Genomic DNA, 17,344 nt, shown 5'->3' with positions numbered 1-17,344 from the left:
TCACATTTTCACAAAAAAGGACAAAAAGGAAAAAAGAGTTATTGTATTCATTCATATGCATAGCAGTAGAATGTTTTATTATTTCAGATTGCATGCCTAAGACATTTAGGATTACACACATGTTAGATTAGGATTGTTCTAAAGTAAGATATCTTAGCAATTAGTTAGATGAGGGGTGTGTTAAAGCATTGATTTTAGTCTTTCCTTACTACAATAGACAATATTTCAATTCTCCCAATTAGTGCAAAATTCACCTTTTTTTCATTGGTAATCAAACTTCTTCTGAATCAATAAAAGGCTGGTTTGAGAAACCATAGTGGTCTATCGCTACTCAGCAGTGACAAAGAGTGGACCCATTGCATCTGCTTCTGTATACAACACTGTCACCTCCAATTTTGTATGAACCCCGGGTTGATAAAGTAAAGTTGGTAGCCCCAGGAGTTGCAACATTCTTGCTGCAATACTGGTGCTCATCAATTGCATTAATGGATGCTCCGAAATCTACAAAAGTTTTAGGCAGAAAAGTTCCATTAATCCCTATAGTTACTACTGGGTTTCCTGGATCATCATATTTCGGTGGTAGTCTAGATATCATTTCTGACATTCGGCTGATTACTTTGATAGTCTGATTATTGTTTTTCTTCCTTCCTGGTTTCTTGATGCAAATATCCCTAATAATATTAGTGTAAATAGGGATGTATTTAATAGTTTGTAATAAATGGATATTTATACAAACATTCCTTAGCTCAGATTCCAAATCAGATTCTCTAGGTGTCTCGGTTTTCTTTACAAGCAATATTTTAGGAAAAGGAGGCTCCTTGGGTTCCAAGAGCTCCTGTGGTTCTTTTACTACATTGTTCTTTTAATTTTCCATTTGTTCAATTGATTTTTCTTCAGATTCTACATGGGGATCCTCCTCTTGTATAACCGAAGTAGATTTATTTATGTTAATTGTTTTCCTATATCTCAATAGCATTTCATTTATGGGAAAGGAAATGATAACAAAAGTGGGAAAAGTTTGCAGTTCGATGTTTTGTAAGGGTTGAGGAGGTCTATTATTAGGATTATATATAGGTTGTCCAGGCATCTGTGTTGTTCTAGGAGGACTTGGGTTGAATGATTGCTACATCTGTTGTGACGTTGGGTTGGTATTTTGAGGTAGGGGCTGTAGGAATTTACAGGGTAAGTTCCTCAGAAAAATCACCAAACGACACAACTCACAAACAAATCACAGATCAATACACCAGTATTGTTGATGTGGTTAAAACCCTCAAAGAGGGAAACAGTCCACGGCCTGAGCCAACACGGCCACTTCAGGCAATTTATTAATAAAAGAATGAAAATTTACATAAGCTTCTCTCATGAACGATTACCCTAAAAATGACCCTCCATGCTTTTTAAATAGAGATCATGGACCAATTGGGTGTTAAGCCACGGATCAAGTGTCGGTAATACCAAGGAGAGAATGAACCATCAGATCACTACATATTGTGACCGTCGGATTGTAAGTTACAAAAGCAGATAGTAAAGAAACACACTTTACCTAACTCTACATTAGACCAAGTTATACTTAACTATTTCCTATGTGTTGGAATATCCTAACATCCCCCCTTAAGAACAACTTGGGATAGGATTGAAGGATGTACAAATATGACACAATAGAAGGAAGGAGGCATTAGAGCCTATCCCCCCTTAGTGACAACTTCCTGAACTCCAACCATAAATCGAAGTTTAGTAAACTTCGCCTCTGTGAGAGCCTTTGTAAAGATGTCTGCAACTTGATCATCTGTTGAACAATATTTCACTTCAAGAACATGGTCGTGAATGAGCTTTCCGATGAAGTGCATGTGCAGTTCAATGTGTTTGTTGCGCTGTTCTTGGACTGGATCTTTGCATAGTTGAATGGCACTTTTATTATCACACCAAAGTGTAGTTGGATGTTGCTTCTGAAAGCCAAACTCTGACAGGATCTGTCGAAGCCACAAGGCTTCCTTACTAGCTTCTACGACACCACGATACTCTGCTTCTGCTGAAGAAAGAGAAATGGCACTTTGTTTCTTGTAAGCCCATGTAATAGGTCCTGAACCAAGAGTGAACACATAACCTGCAGTAGACTTCCGATCATCAAGGTCACCAACCCAATCAAAATCAGTGAAAACAACCAATAGAGGAGATGCTTCTGCACTGTAATGAATCCCAAACTAAACTGTACCTCGAACATAACAAAGTATTCTTTTAGTTGCTTTCCAAAGACTTTCATGTGGGTTTTGCGTAAACCGAGCAATAATGCCAACAACAAAGGAAAGGTCATGACGAGTATGGGTTAGATACAAAAGTTTTCCTACAAGTTGACGTTGTAAGGTAGCATCAACATCAAGGGAAGTACAAGTGACTGAAAGTTTGGCTCCAGACTGAAAGGGAGAAGGGGCTGGCTTATAGTCTTCCATGTGAAAATGGCGTAGAAGATCATAGGTATACTTGGATTGGGAAAGGGAAATACCTTCCTTGGATTGCAAGACTTGAAGACTAGAAAATAATGCAAGTCTCCTAAGTCTGTCATTTCAAACTTATTTTCAAAGCTGGACTTCACATGTTTTATAAGGTTGGGATCACTACCAGTAAGGATAAGATAATCAACATAAAGAACAAGAATGATAAGAGACTAGCCCACTTTCTTGGTGTACATAGTATTGTCAGAATGACACCTGGGAAAGCTAGTTTCTAAAAGAAAGCTATCCATTTTGGCATACCAAGCCCAAGGAGCTTGCTTGAGACCATAAAGGGATTTCTTAAGCTGACATATAAGGCTGGAGTTTGTTTGTATAAAGCCAGTAGGTTGTTCCATATAGATTTCTTCATGCAAGTCCCCATGCAAGAAGGCAGATTTAACATCCATCTGATGGACTTCCCATTTGAAAGAGGCAGCAAGGGAAAGAAAAAGGCGGAAAAAGTTCATTTGGCAACAGGGGAGAAAGTTTCAGTATAGTCAATGCCTTCAACTTGTGAAAACCCTTAGCAACAAGACGAGCTTTATGTTTATCAACTTTTCCATATGGTCCATACTTGGTTCTGTAAACCCGTTTGCATCTAACAAGTTTTCGTCCCTTTGGTAGAGGAACAAGATCCCATGTATCGTTTGTCAATAATGAACGATATTCTTTATTCATAGTTGCGTCCCAATCTGGATGGCCTGAAGCTTCTGCAAGGGTGTCAAGATCATAATTCGTTGAAGCTTGATCCAGTAAAGAAGAGGCTCTATCGAACTGAGAACATGTACATCGTTGATCTGTATGATCACCAGCAAGAGCGCCTGCTGCATCCCAAGTAGCATGGACCCATTTTGGAAGTTGAGGAGATGAAAGAGGATGGTGAGAAGGTGGGGGAGGATTGTCATCCTCGCTTTCATCATCCGAAGAAGAAATATTTTCAAAAGTAGAAGAGATAGAGAGAGGTGGCACATCCGCTGAACTAGGCTTGTAGGCTGATAGATTTTTAGCAAAATTTACATCTCTTATAGTGATAACATTTTTGGACTTAAGTGGAATAAGTCTATATCCTTTGAAATCTTCAAAATGTCCAACAAAATAACATTTTTCACTCTTAGGTTCTAAAGCTTTATGTTTCTCATCTGGAATATGGGCCCATGCTTCACTTCCAAAAACACGAAAGTGACTTACATCTGGTTTAAGTGAGCTCCATGCTTCTTCTGGAGTGATATTCTTTAAAAACATAGTAGGAGTGTGATTTATTATGTAATTTGCTCAGTTAATTGCTTCTGCCCAAAAATTAAGGACCTAAGAGATCCTAGACAGATTTTAGCTACTGGCATTGCTGATGATTCTACAAGGTTGTATAAGTTTAACAAATTTGGGTCATCAAATCTTCCCTCGGTATTTGTTGCTCATAATGATGAAGTGAGCAAACTTTGACATGAGCGATTTGGTCACTTAAACTATCGCTCCCTTCAGAATCTATGTAAAGAAAATATGGTGATAGGTCTTCCAATGGTGAATCTATGTAAAGGACACCGCTCACAAACAAATCACAGATCAATACACCAGTATTGTTGATGTGGTTAAAACCCTCAAAGAGGAAAACAGTCCACGGCCTGAGCCAATGCGGCCACTTCAGTCAATTTATTAATAAAAAATGAAAATTTACATAAGCTTCTCTCATGAATGGTTACCCTACAAATGACCCTCCATGCTCTTTAAATAGATATCATGGACCAATCGGGTGTTAAGCCACGGATCAAGTTTCGGTAATACCGAGGAGAGAATGAACCGTCAGATCACTACATATTGTGACCGTCAGATCGTAAGTTACAAAAGTACATAGTAAAGAAACACACTTTACCTAACTCTACACTAGACCAAGTTATACTTAACTATTTCCTATGTGTCGGAATATCCTAACAAGGGAAAAGGTCATTACTGTTGTAATGAAGGTGTTAATGGTAATGCAAATTGTTGGGGGTAATGTGGGCTATACCCTTGCTAGAAGTGAGGAATATTGGGTGTATAATCATATAAGGTGGATATTGTGTTTGGTAATGAGGGTATGAGGTGCCTAGGCTTTGGACTGAAAGGCATTCCCATAAGGATTCCCTTTCAATCTATGGTTCCATGGTGAACTTTGAGGTGGTTGGGTAGTCCATGGAGAATAAGATGCTTGAAACTTCCATAGTTTATACTGGGGAAAATCTGAATGTTAGGATCTTGGTAAGGGCTATTGTTTGGCATTCTCCATGATAGTTTCCTAGATAATTAGGGAAGCTCACTTATTTCAGCCCCTCCCTTATAAATAACTTGTAATCCTGGCAGAGAAGGGAACTGTTCAACAGGGTGTTCATGGGTGAAAATTCCACAAACTTCCACCACATTTATGGGGCATTCCCTCTTAGCATGTTTCCTTCTACATTTAGGACAGAAAATGGCTAAAGAAACCCTCTCTTACTCTTATTTCCTCTTAATTTTTAGAGTATCCAACTAATCACTAATAGTATTCAAGATATTTGTTTTAAAGTGACACCACCCTGCACCGATTTAGAATTCCTAAACAAACAATCCCTTAGGTTGTCTTGAATCATTTTTCCTACCTTAGATTGGCTTCTAGAATAAGTTACTACATAGTTCAACTATTTCAGCAAAAGGTTTCTTATAAATATCGCCATAACTCAAGAGATTTAATGTTTCAATGCATTCTTCCCTTAACCCTTTTAGAAAAATAGTCCTAAAGGTTCTTTCATCGAGATTACCTATTCGAGATTTATGGTAATTATAAAGAAATATTTCAAGTTATTCTTCCAAACTCTCATCTTCCATTTGCTGCATTCTAAAAATATCATTAATATCTTTTATTTTACAATAATCTTAATATTTCTTAATAAAGACTTATTTCATATCATCCCTTGAATATATAGTATGTTCTCCCAAACTCATAAACCACCTTAGGGCTGAATCTTTCAAGGTAGCGGGAAATAGTTTGATCTTATGTGCATCATCATGATAATTATAAATTCTACAAAGAATATCAAACTCAAATAGAAAATATTTAGGGTCTTTAGAAGATGTACCATGGATAAGTGGAAGAGATGCCAAAGGTATCTTTTTCTTAGTAATGTTTCTGGTGACATCTAAGATTTGAAATTTGAACATAGTCTCTGACTCTTCCTCATTTTCCTTAGGTCCCTCTCTTGGACCATCTCTTCAATCATTATTCCCACCAAGTAGGGCATTCAATCTATCATTATACCTAATGTTGGTCCCATCATTATTTTTTTCATTGTTTTTTTTTCTCCTCACCTCCTCCTTTGTTGTCCATCCTTCCAACAGGTCCATCAGTAAGCTTAGGTATGGTATTTCAACTAGAAGAAGATTCAATTAGGTTGGGTTTTATATACCCAGGTCTCAAGTCCCTTCGTGGTCCTCTAACCATTGATTCTACTTGTGAGACTACCACAACTTTTGTTCCTACATCAGCTCCTAATATGTTTTGTTCTTGCTGTAGTATGCCTTGAAGTTTTACTACCCCCTATAGGTGTGATATTTCATTTTCTGAGGCCACTTTTGTTGTAGAGATTTCTCCTTCCTCTCTGGTACCTGTGTAACAATCAATAGGGTTAATTGGGGGGAGGTTTGTAGGTCCACCAAATATTTCTGAAAGTGATTTTTTTACTTTGAATAAATCTCCCCTTACTATCTCTAGGTTTGCCTCTACTTTTGCGCATAAGAGTGAAAAAAAAGTTCTACAAAAATTTACTAAAGACAATCAGAGTTTGGAGCAACCCCACCATAGTGGATGTGTGGCTCTTCACTCATGTCTTACCATACACTCTCCACCCTCTAATTTCCCTGCAAAATCCATATCACACACATAAATCCACTAAAAAAAATGTTACCTATACCGTTTGTAACTCCTCGTCAACAATGCCAAAAATGTTAGGGTTTTTATATGTCCTTTTAATTCCCTAAATTTAAAATTGCCAATCCGTAGTTCATAATCTTCGAGTTACAAGGAATTATGGTTCAGATCTAAATTGATTATCCTAAACTCGCTTTGTACGAAATTAAGTACCAAATGACCAAACTTTGTTTCTATTTTAAAGTCGTTACGCTAAATTTTTCTGAAGTAAAGAAATATATTATATACTCTTCAATGTTAGACACATAATTCAAATTGCTAATTCATCTTCAATAATAACACAACTAATTAGAGATTTTTTCTGAAAATAAACTCAACAATCATCATAAGCTATACTTACAATTCAATTTAAACAATTCATTCTACCCAAAACCTTCACACGTAACTAACCCGAAGGTGAAGCTAGAAATAAAAAAGCAAACCCAGCAATGATATTAAACTCAAAATCATTAACGCAACTTCCTAATTCGATAAATCTATTCGAAATGGATTGAAAAATGAAACAATTAGCTCACAACTCCTACATAGCCTCACAAAAATTCAAGCAAGCTAAACATCATCTACAGGGACTCCTTATTAGAATTACAAATCCATAGACAATAGATTTATTTCATTCAGATCAAACCTGTGAAAAACTCATTCCTAAGAAATCCAATTTAAGCTGAAACATGTTCTTTTAAGCTTATCAATGCTCAATATCAAAGGAGAAACCTACAAACTCAGGTAATCCCTATTAAAATGATTTTAAAAACTCATTTAATTTAGAACAAGAATCTAACTAGTTACCACTTGAACATAACATTCAGATCTACGAAAGATTTTAGATATCATTCAATTACATTCCTAAGTACCAAATATCTAGAAATTGCAAAAAGAAACAAAGATTTTAAGTACAGTTTCGCTAAATTTAATTCACAAACACACTTCCTATCTAACTGAAATCGATACAAAACTTGGCTGAGGTTGGTGGTGGGCCCTTGCCACAACCTAAGACAAACTAATTTACCTCAATAACTTCATAGATTATGAGCACATAAATCCACGAATATAAAATATGATATCACTTATATATTAAAGTCTTCAATAAAACATAAATCCAAGCGTTCCAAACTAAAATAAAAATAGATTCATATGATGTTTTATAGTCACAATCTCCTTGATTCAATTTTTTATAACCCCTCATATTGATGCTAGGCCTTCTTAAAGAATTTTTGGCCCGAAGATAGTTATAAAAAATTAACTGAGAAAAGAAAATGCATATGTGATCTAGGTTTAATTGAGCTAAGCCAAATTCCAAAGATCACTTGCCCATTTTATCATATCTGCACTAATCAAACTGTAACACTATCCCTAGGCTTGAAGAAGTTATCACCACGACCATGAACAAAAGAAGCTACCTTCGAGATTCCCATCAGTTGACCGGTACTAAATCTTGAGTAGAGTACTAAATAGACTATGGAATTATGTACTGAATGGATTCCTGATATATTCTTGAGTTGGATGTTAGGTCACTGGTGACTTGTTAATGTATTCAAGTTTCCATCCTTACATTTAGGAACCCTATCAATAAATCAGTCAATAGTGAGTTAAGAAGTATAAACCCGTTTAACATCTACTTAGACTAACCAAAGATATGTAAAAATAGTCTTTATTGTGACTCTTACCTCCATTTATAAACTAATGTATTTTAGCCAATATGGAATGGTTTCTAGGTGTCAAAAAGGGTAAAATAGGGTAGATTATAATGGAAATAGTAGGATAAAGTGTTAAAAAGGATAACAAAAGTAGGGACCAACATCACATTTGGCGGGGGATCAAAGGTTTCTCAAGACATACAAGGCCATTAGAGTAGCGCTTCACCTAGAGGGGCCTCAAGGAGGACATATTAAGGCATGTGTGGGAGTGTGATACCTATGAGAGGAACACATGGAAGGAAATGCATCCGGTGGGAAAGGGCTAGGGTTTCTTTCATAGCCTTAGGAAATTACAGAGTGATAACAATATCTTCAAGAGCGTACTCCTGATGTGCATGATTTTGACTAATCTGTATGGAAAATTCATGAGCAATTGATGAGGATTTTATATTATCGTGATGCTATACTCATGGATAGTATGCGGAGGGATTCTTGATATTTTTGGTTAGGTAGTGGGTGCTCAAGGGGTGCTTCATGTTGATTAGGATGGATTGGGATCCTGGTATCGAGGGATTCCTTAATGACAAGATAGTGCATGGGACAAGGATGACTCAATGGCACATTTGGGATCACGATATTGTTTGTAGTGACCATTTGGGCTAGCAGATAATAGAGGCACTTGTTTAGGAAATGCTTGAGGACAAACAATTTTGGCAGGGAGGACTGTAATCTCCCCAATTTTGTGAGCTTTAGAATTTTGCCCAATTTTGGTAATATTAATTAAAAGGGGAAATTATTATTTTGGAGAAAGGTGACAAGTATTATTTTATTGGAGATTGGCAGAAAATTATTAATTTATTAAAACAAAGGAAAATATTAGTGGAAAATGGCCCCTGCCAATAAAATAATAATTAAAAGTGAAGTCTAGAAGCATGGGGATAAATTATAAAAGGAGGGACTCATTTTTTGAGTATTTTTTTTACTATTGCACTTCACATTACATCTTCTCTTGTAGCTATTTAGCATAAGAAGAGAAATGTTGTTTAGAACAGGGGTTCAAAACGAAATTCCACTCTCATTTCATAGAACTTTGAGTGTCTCCCTAGTGAGGAGATTTGGGGAGTCCAATTTAGGATTTCCACAAAGTTTTATTGTAGGTGTTCACCCAATTCTGCACACTTCCTAGGTGCAGAGGAAGTTTGTGGAGCACAAATTTCTTTAGCTGGAGTGAGTTGGGATATCTGGTGATTTATAGAGATATTTCCTACCTTAAGACCTGAATTTTGGTAGTGTTTTGCAAGGCAGAAGTCTTGGACACTTGGTGGGCCAAATTCATTCTGACAATGCACAAAGCTCACTAGAGAAAGCTTGTGCAGGGGAAGAGGGTAACTAATTTCTGGAGGAGATTGGCTGGAGGAGAAGGTAGTTTTTGAAGGGGATTTTGTGTGGCATTTTAGTGACATGTCAACAAAGGATTTGGAAGTTTCTGGAGAATTATTTCACAGTATTGGGTGTAGCTAGCTAGAGGGCCACTCACACTACTTAGTGGGCTCTCTTGTCCCTCAAAATCAACCTAGACCTTTTCTGGGGTTCTTTGGGTATTTGGAGAGGAGTTCATGGTTGCATTTTAAACGTGATCTGGGCAGTATGCTAGACAAAAATCCACTTTCTTTCAATAGTGTATTTTACTAGTCAACTGGTAATTTGCACCACTTTGTAGGTTTCTTGGAGAGTTGGTTTGGGGCCAATCCCTTTCTTGGTTTTGTTGGCCTTGTTGAGAAAGTTCACCAGCTAATTTATCCAAATTTTCTTAGAACTTCTTAGGGAAGATTTTCCATTTCCTATTTGACAGCATCAGTAGAAATTTATTGGGCCAGCGCAAAAATTGGGGAGGAGCTTCTACAACACTTGGGATTCATTATTCCACCTGATTTTTTCCTTTCTTTCTTGCAGCAAACCCAGGTTCTACTATTACCATATATTGTACCCATTTTTCTCATATTAATAAAATGGCTCGGAGCTTTATTTCATATTTCTGGTGTTTAATTCCTGTGCTTGCAAGTTTTTGAGATTGCAGTTTGTAGTTAGTTTATAGCCTCTATTATTTCTTGTATTTTCCTATTAGGAATATTACAGGAGTCCCATGGATCTTAATGCTTCGCCTGTATGGTGTCATAATTCTCCTATAGTGGACTTGGGCCCTAGTAAAGTTGTCCAGCTCATGATGAAAATTACTTGTCAATCACACACAATTTCCAGTGTTGCATCTTCACCATCAGCTACAATAATCATTAGTGCATGTAAGTGAACCAAGATTGTTAGTCAAGGGAAAATTAACACTTCATAGAGGGCTTCCCCTTTCCCTCCAATACAACAAATCATTAGAATAATCAATTAAAAGAGCTTACAAGTCATGGAATAATGGGGCATTTCAGAATGGCATGCCCTTTCATAGTCGGCTCTGGCATGTACAAGTGTCTCCAAGCTCAATAAGGGATTAACCAAGGACCCTATTACGTGGTTTCAACCTCTAAAGGGGGTGACATGTCGATGGTACATCCCTCAAATTGTGGGTAGCAATGATATAATAATGGATCGAAGTGGGGATCATGGGAAATCATCCAGACCACATGTCATGGTTCATGGGTATTTACAATAAGGGAATCCCACACCTGGGTATTTTAGTGTAGTTGGGAGCAAGTCGTGGTACATGAGTTACCCCGACATTTGCTTTTCCACTCTTATTCATATGTCTTTTTTTGTTTTATTTATTTTTCTTCACAAATTCTTGGGGATCCAGGGGATCAGAGCATGATGTAATATGTAGCAGTGGATACTCCCTTAAGGTAGGGCAGTTCATCGCCCACTAGGGGTTGGGACAATCATGGTTTCCTTAATGATAGAGGGGGATCATCTAGGGCCCATAGGAACTAAGGTGATGGTCATAGATAAGGGGTAGAGATCATGTTTAGCTTTTTACCACGTTCTAAATTTGTATGTCCCAACCATCTTTTGCATTTTGTGGTACATTTCCTATTGAGAGTTGCCAAATTATGTTTTTTCTTTTTTTCTTTTTAGCTGCATCAACCTCTAGGGCATTGTTCTAGGCCCAACCCAAGGCATGGACAAGGGGAGGTGGAGGCTAACCCTATGTGGACCTAGATGGGAAAATAGATGAATGGGGCTAAAATGTGTTATTAGGAAGTGAGACCACACAATCAAAATCAGGATTTCCCATGTAGTGTCAACCCTAAAGCCAATGGTCAGTAAAGGAGATCCCACAGGACTATGATACAAGGGTAACCACGAAATGAGGCAGTGGAGACAAGAATACAAACCTAACCCACTCTTTCCACCAAATCCCCCCACCAATTCGTGCCCAGGAGTGTCCATGACAAGTACGGAAAATTACTCAATTATACCAATGAAAAGCCAAATATTTGGGGTCAGAAGGCCCACCTTCAAACATACATTCATGAAAAGTGGTTGAGGGACCTGTTGTGCTTGTCAACAACCCCCCATTTATTAATGTTAGTAGTAAAACATTACTTTGATAAATGGGTACCCTTTCAAAAAATGTATATACCCAAAAAATCAATCCTAGCATGTAGGCATTTCTTTTATTTTTGGAATAAATTAAGATATCAAATAAAACCTATAAAACTATTAAAGTCATACTTTTTCTTATTTAGCACGAAATGCATCACAAACAATACCTTTCTAACCCACCACGATCTACGATGAAACAATCAAAAAAGCAAATCTATATTCGAAAAACAGTAATAATGTTAGAAAGTCCTTAAAGCTTCTTTAAAAAGCTAAAGTCTTGCACCGCAACATCACTGTTTATAAAAGACTTCTCTAAAGAGGCTACCCCAAAGGATTGCAATCTGCCAAATTGTGATGGTATAATAGCCTTCTCGTATTGCATTTCAGTCATACAACACAATCCTCAACCTATTATATACCGATATTGCGATATGGGATCTCAACCTAGACCCACCTCTTAATCTTTCCACCAACATATGCGGAGGTCCATTATTCGTTAAAAAGAAGCCCGATAAGTAATGATGTTTGTTTCTCGCATCTCGCACAAACTCAAAAAATGGTAAGTTAAACGAACACAAATTATGCAATATAGTGATCTGCAATATTGCTTTGCAAATCGCAAAATTGCTATTATCGCAGTTTAAAGGCTCACCACCCTAGGAGATTGTTTCCGGATTTACGATGTGAATATTTATGGACATTCAAGTTAAAGGATAACGGATCATTAGTGGGAATTTATGAAGAAGTAACTACATTTATGTGTGAAAGGCCATTTAGAGTGATTTGATATCTTCTTACATGATTTCAAATAAAACACCTTTATCACCTTTACTAGTTTTCTTCATCAATTCATTCCTACGTTGAGTATCATTTTTATCCCATAAACTGTTCCTCTTGAAACTTTTAGGAAAAAGCTGCAGAAAAGGGAGCCGAAATCAATGGTGAAGAAAGGGAAAGAAGTTGCCTCTAAGAAGTCAGAAATGACTCCTCTGTTCATGGATACTACATGCAATAGGGAAGCAGGTACGTCTGCATGGGAGGCTATGTATTAGTTACTGGAGGAAGAACAACCAAGGATTCTTGAGACAATGATTACAATTGATGGGCGCGATTCCTTTGATGCTTCCATAACTGAGCTTGCCTGCTCATTTCTGCGCTGAATAGCCGTGCGACCGAAAATAATCCTCTATACTGACATGGTTAAGTGGATCATCGACGACACTGATATATCTGACATAGAATTCAAAATAGGAGTCTAGGAAGTTAGAGGATCTTTCACTCCAAATAACCTAAGGCTTATGTACCACCTACCGGAGCCACAGGTTACCTACAACAGGAAACTTGTTGAGAATTTCATCAAAGAAAATGAAGATCCGACGGACTGCACAAAGAATTGGTCAAATAATGAAGAAAGAATCAAGAAAGACAAAAACGGTATGTACTCCACCACATCTGTTTGTTCCCCTTTCTGTTCTGCTGTGGCTATGCTCTGTAGACTATTTGGAAAACCTAACAGTAACAAATTCTCCTCCGAATGGTTGCCCTTAATAGATGCAGCCGTTAATGCAACAATAATAGATTGGGCACAAATCCTGTAGCTGATTACATGGAAAAAATTTACTGTGCAAATTTCCAGTTATATTTTCATCTTGAAGATCAGTTACATCTCATGCTACCTCGGTTATTTTATTATCATGTTTATTTTTTGCTTCAAGCACCGTCAAGAGATTCAAGTGTCATATCATATATATGACTGGCTTTGTTGGAAGTTTCATGTTCCTTGAGCTAAAAATGGAGATTGCAGCTGATAGGGTAGGTAGGAATGTTTGAATAAGCACAGGGTAGGTTGACTAAGCATTTTTAGTAGGTGCAGTTTGAGTCCCTCTTGCAGAAATCATTAAATCTTGAGGAGCAGAATGGGCAGAATTTCAGAGTTTTATTCTAAAGGATAGATAGCAACACTGGAGCTACCGGTTCTTAGTGTACCACTAGGGCACACTATCCCTAGTGGAGCCACTTTTATCACCCAAAAATTCACAAAACATCATTGTGTCAACTCTGCTTTTGGTCATGATTTTAAGGAGGTCTAAAGGTCATTTTAGTCTTGATAATGGGTAGGTGATACGTTAAGAGTCTCATTTTCATATCCGAATAAAGTTAAATTAGCCTTTTTCCATGTCCTACAAGTCTCACATGCTATTTAGAACCCATATCTTTAACCATTTTGAAAACTGTGTTGAAAAAGAGCATACACAGCAGTTTCGTAGCGCGCTACGAAACTGCTGAAGGTGAACTTTTAGCTCTTTTTTCTGTTTTTAGAAGTCAAATTCCAAGGGGATTCCTGAGCAATTGAAAAATCATTTCTGAAAAGTGAAAGAGGTTTTTATTCATAACATACTGAGCTACAAAAACGTCTTTCAGTTTCTTCAAATTCAGTATGATGTGGGAGAAATTGATGGTTTAACTTGCGTTACGAAACTGCTGAGAGGAACTATGTTTTCTGGTTTTAGCAGTCTTTTTCAAGATAATTTTCTGGCCACATGCGAAAGTATTTTGGAATACTGAAGGAGGTTTCTCTTCATAAAATCTCCAGCTACAATAACCTATCTCACTTTTTTCATAAGTGTTACAAGTTGGGAATTTTCTAGTTTTATACATGATGTTCAAAGACAGTTTATGGGCAGTAGGAGAGGTATTGCAAAAAACCAAGAGAGGTTTTTGTTCAAGACAACATGGTTTCCAAAAGCCTCCTTCAGTTTCTAAAAATAAATATTGGATAAGGAGATACAAGCTCTATCTCAACACCTATTTTTCAGGGCTGAAGAGGCAAATTGAAGATTTTGATATTTAGTTGAGCAAGTCTCGACGTCAGCCTCAACACAAATGAACAAGGCAGTAAGTGATGAAACCCTAATACAATTTTGGTTGAAACAAAGACATTAATTTTTGAAGATGTTTCAAGGATAGGGGATGTTAAGTATATATGGCATATGTACATAATGGAACAGCTGTAAAGAATCCTTAGAATTTTTTTTTTTTGGAAGAAAACTGTGTAAATTGATTCACACAGCAGTTTTGTAGTGCACTACGAAACTGCTATATGTGACATACACAGCAGTTTCGTAGCACGCTACGAAACTACTGTAGGTGCAGTTTTGATGTTTGGATCAATTCTCAAAGGAAAGAAGCGTTATTTTTTGGAGAATGATGCTGCTAGAGATTGTGAGGAGGTCACTTATGAAAGTCTAAAGCTTAAGCAAGGAAAAAACTGAAAGGATAGAGGATATATGTAAAAGTAAAGTTCTGCGCTACAAAAACAACAGTTAGTTTCGTAGCACATCCAGATTGACCTTCCTCATGCACCTTCAAGGAGTTTAATTTTTGCAAAAGTGAAAGAGAAGGGTTCTATGGCTAACTTAACATATGTTACATGATTAAAGGGGCTAGTTTTGTCATCAGAAGATTCGAGGAACATCATTGAAGACCAAGGCTATAGTGCAGGGGAAATATTCCTAGTTTTCAGGGCAGATAAAGGAGAAGCTATTAAAGGCTAGCAGGAGGGTTATGGACATTACCAAGGTCAAATTTAAGGAGGAGCAGCTGCCAAGCATCAAGTTTAATTCCTAGATTAGGTTGTTGTTATCATAATAAGGAGTTGTACTCCTAATTGTATTAGGACTCTAAGACAATCAGTTAACTGTTACTTGTAATTAATAGCATGTTTTAGGTATGAATAGGTGTCAAGCTAGGAAATTCGAATTCCCCTCAAGTTGGATCAGGGAATCCAAGATTGTAATGATAACTCTATAAAAGACAAGAGGTGGAATTCTGATCCGGATTTAAACAGGAACGCAATAGATTACAGAGATAACCATAAATATAGAGATGCGATAACCATAAATACAGAGATGCAGCGGAAATAATACTTCATTTCATTACTGTAAAATACTGAAATATGCTTACAAATAGAAATGGAAATAACCCAGCTAGGGCGATGGTAGCTTATCTCTGAGAAGAGATGTGTCGGCTACATGCCTCTGAACTGTTCTCCAAAAAAAACTGTGTTACAATGAGGCTCGAGGGCCTATTTATTGTTTAGAAACAATGGAAAACCCTTCACATTCCAAAACCTAACCCTAGAAGATGAAACGCCAAATTGTGGGCCCCGTTTTTGGGTAAGTTGGTACATCAACTTCCCGGGGTCGCGAATTGGTCGTACTATCTCCGTTTGACGCGCATGATAGCCCGTTGGAAAGATCTCTCCGAGGACTATGACGAAAAAGACGATTTTTAGATAGAAAAATTGCTGGCGATGGATTTTCCAAAAAACGTCGTTTAGGGCCTCAAAACGGATCCGGAAGTTTAGGACCCGAAAAACTGCTAAAAATAGTAAACTATGCTATAATTAAGGAAACAGAAAAACTGAAAGAGACAGTTGTGGGGGTCCAAATGGGATAGGTGGGTGGCCACCAACATCCACCTGGATCATTCCTCCCCCCTTAGGAAGCAATGGTCCCCATTGCGTTGAGTTCCTCCTTGAGATGAGGAAGCTTCTGCTGAGCTGGGTCTCTGGTGAGCTGTTCTGCAATCTCTGATGTGTCCAGAAATGGTGGGGAGCATGGTCGGCGATGGTCCACATTAAACATTCGGTGCAATCGAAGGAATGGAGGAATGTTGTGCTCCAAAGCATTGTTTCCTGTAGCCTTGTTACCGGTGTAAGGACCATGTCGAAGTGGTCTGAGTTTCTAATGGGTTCTGGTAAGGCGCTCCCTCTGCAAATGTAACCAAACTTTGTCGCCCACCTGAAACTTGTGTGGTACGCCTCCGGGTAAGGAGAAGTTGTTCCTGTGTTCTGTCACGACTGTATCCCTCTATTGCTGCTGCTGTGTGGAGGAACCCTTCGCGGGGGTCATGGATGTAGCAACGATCTTCCCCTTACTTTGGGAGCAAACCAGACACAAAATAAATTTCCTAGTCTGTGAGATGAGCTTGCTGCCTTTCTTAGCAGTGATCAAAGAGGGGGCGGTAGGTGGAGCTACCTCCGGTATCCTGTATAATGAATTATCCAAAGAAATGATGACAGCACGAGGCCTTGACTCATACACAGCATGTCGCCTCCACAAGTATGGTTGGCCTAATAGTACATCACAAACATCCAGAGGTGTAACATCACACAATACCTCGTCTGTGAAGGGCTTGATGCTGTAGGGAAGGCGACACTGCTGGCGAACTTTGAGATCTCGTACTTCATGAAGCCAACCGATACTGTACAGCTGTGGGTGTGGTGTAGTTGGTAGGCCCAACCGCTTCACGAACTCTGCTGAAATGAGGTTCTTTTGGCTGCCACTGTCGACAATGAATTGCAGCGGCGAACCCTTCACCCACATCTATGAGTGGAAAAGACATTCCCCCTCCTCTGGATCTTCGAGCTCAATTTTATGGATCTTGGCAGTAGCAACAGTGGCGTTGGGATCCGCATCAATGATCTGCTTCCCTTTGTCATTCCCCTTGTCGGGTTCTGACTCAGAGTCGGAACATGCATCTGATTCGGAAGCCTTCAACCTAGCCATCAACGACTGTTTGGTCCGACACTCACTTGTGTTATGAGTGGGACTCTCGTGGAACTCACACCACTTTCCTGTGTCCTTCTTCGGCTTCGTGGTGTTGCTCTTTTCTTGCGGCTTCGACGGGTTGTCTTGGGTCACCCCGCCTTGGCTTTGTCCTTTGGGCTTTGGATT

This window comes from Pinus tabuliformis, chromosome 1_2 (assembly GCF_031772625.1).
Source record: "Pinus tabuliformis cultivar Carrire ecotype Pingquan chromosome 1_2, CPIR1, whole genome shotgun sequence".
Lineage (NCBI taxonomy): Eukaryota > Viridiplantae > Streptophyta > Pinopsida > Pinales > Pinaceae > Pinus > Pinus tabuliformis.
This window is presented reverse-complemented; position numbering follows the sequence as displayed.